The following is a 1116-nucleotide window of genomic DNA, read 5'->3' on the forward strand; positions in this document are numbered from 1 at the left end:
AAAATTCAAACTAGTCTTGAAATCACAAATTCAAACTAGTCCTAAAATCCCAAAATCTAACTAGTACTAAAATCCTAAATTCAAATTAGCTAGCTATTCCTAATCCCAAATTCAAACTATTAGTCCTAAAATCTCAATAATAATTCAAACTAACTCAAATAATACCCAAGTTCAAACAACTCCTTAAATACCCTAATTCAATCTAATCTTACAATTCCAAAATCAAACTAATTAACTTAAGAAATACCGAATTTCAAACAAATCCTAAGATACCCTAATTCAAACTAACCCTAACATTAAAATTTTCAATTCACAATCAACAAACACAAACTAACAATCAAATAATCCCTAATTCAAACTAACAATCAAATAATACCTAATTCAAACTAACAATCAAAAACCCTAAATCATTCACTTACTAACTAACAATCAATCAAACTAACAATCAATAAAACTAAGTATATTAGTACTCTAATTTTGAGATACTTCAACTAAATAGAAACAAAAGTAATTTATTATGGAGGTTCTAAAAATTCACCTTCACTAAGAAGGTCGGGGATGGAGGTGCTGGCCGAGATGGAGGCGACGCCGGTCGGGAGGGAGGCGCGCGACCTCCTGCTGCTGGGTGTCACTCCCTCTGCAGCTGCCGCGACGTCCTCTGCTGCTGCGAAGGAGGGTGGCTGCGGTGGGGGATGGCGGCGTGGCGCCGGTCGGAGAGGTGGCGTGGCGCCGGTCGGGGATGGGTGGTGGGGATCGGCGCCGATGGGGTGGGTCAGGGGTGGATCTGCAGTTGGGAGTGAAAGTGGACTAGGTTTTGAGAGTTAGTGTTTAATTAGGAGGAAGACTTATATTGTCATTCTTTTTTTAAGAGAATTCTTAATTTACCGACCTCGGGATGTCGATATTTTTAAAATAATACATCTATATATACAGATCTATATATATATGTAAATTTATTATATATGTATATGTATACATCTATATATATATATATACATATATACATCTATATATATATATATCTAAATTTATTAAATTAAACTTCTGTTGATGTGTAGTTAAATTATAAATATATATAGACACACACACACACATATATATACATAATTATTTTAA

The sequence above is a fragment of the Solanum tuberosum genome, unplaced genomic scaffold (genome assembly GCF_000226075.1).
Source record: "Solanum tuberosum cultivar DM 1-3 516 R44 unplaced genomic scaffold, SolTub_3.0 scf00117, whole genome shotgun sequence".
Taxonomy (NCBI): Eukaryota; Viridiplantae; Streptophyta; class Magnoliopsida; order Solanales; family Solanaceae; genus Solanum; species Solanum tuberosum.